Source organism: Olea europaea, unplaced genomic scaffold (assembly GCF_002742605.1).
Source record: "Olea europaea var. sylvestris unplaced genomic scaffold, O_europaea_v1 scaffold307, whole genome shotgun sequence".
NCBI lineage: Eukaryota > Viridiplantae > Streptophyta > Magnoliopsida > Lamiales > Oleaceae > Olea > Olea europaea.
Window position 1 is genome coordinate 621,538 of NW_019249416.1, and position 1,273 is coordinate 622,810.

The window sequence follows — 1,273 nt, forward strand, 5'->3', positions numbered from 1 at the left end:
TCATCATTCGACTTTAATCGGTTATGAAAGTGAGGCAAGATAACAAAAATATCCAAAAGGAGGGCGGATGGGAATGGTCGATCCGTCCCATACCTCATCCCATTGCCATCCCATGAAATGCATTATTAATATTAAGGGATAATTGCTGAGAAAGTTCCAAACATTTGAAATATTAGCATTTCAATTTTTGCAGCCGTCACTCCTAACCTTTTCAACCGTTGTATATGTGACTCTTTTGAACGGTTTCCATCAACAATTCTATCAATTAAACACCAAAATTAAAATTGACCATTTTCTATTCACTTAAAAAAGGAACCTTCTTTCCCAACCAAATGCTTCCACAAACAACTACCCATGCCCAACACATAGCCGCGGCAGGTACCACCTTAAACCATCAAGCGCCACATACCAAAAACCAAAAATCAGAATCAAAAACTAATTTTCTTCGTCTTCTAGCTGTGTTTTTAACATTCTGTTTTATCTAATAATATATCGACATAAACCCTGATGGGTAGTTTAGTGGTCAAATTTTGAGTTTACTCAACAATGGTCACCAGTTTGAATTCTCTCAGAACCACTGAGGTGAGTACCCGACTGTAAACTCCAAAGTCCCATAAAATTAGTCTAGATGCTTGTAGACTAGTCTGAACACCAACGGTCATTAAAAAAAAAAAAAATCTATCGACATAGCGCATTCAAAGAGCACAGCCTAGAAACAGGCTGAAATAATCAGATGGCAAATAAAGAATTACTTTTTTTTTTTCCAGAAAACTAGTGTACAAATAATACATGCATGTGGCTTAAGCACTCCAATCGCTACAGTTATGTGTTGATTTAGGGATGCTTTGAAATCGAAATTAGAAAGATTTTTAAAAAGAGAAATTGTTTCTAAAATGGAGTTGTGGAGTGTAACAGAGAGATTGGGAATGACATTGGAGTGATTAATTTAAGAATTAATTAAGTTTTTGAGAATGGGTTTTGAAGAATTGGAAGGCAGTGGTCGGCGATAGGTTTCGAGAATGAGTTTTAATTTTGAAGATTTGGAATGCCATTTTTGGATAAACGAAAGCTAGTTTAAGGGTGGAGAAAAACGTTCTCAAAACCAATTCTCAGAACTCAGAAGTCAGAAACAAACTTCCACATTTTTTGGTTTACGATTTTTTTTTTATTTTGGTTTTTGCCGTGGCGACAGATTGGTGATTTTGAAGTGGATGTTGGCTTCTTTGGTGGTTTGATGGTGGAAATTAGTCTCTCCGATGTTGGGTTCGTGGTG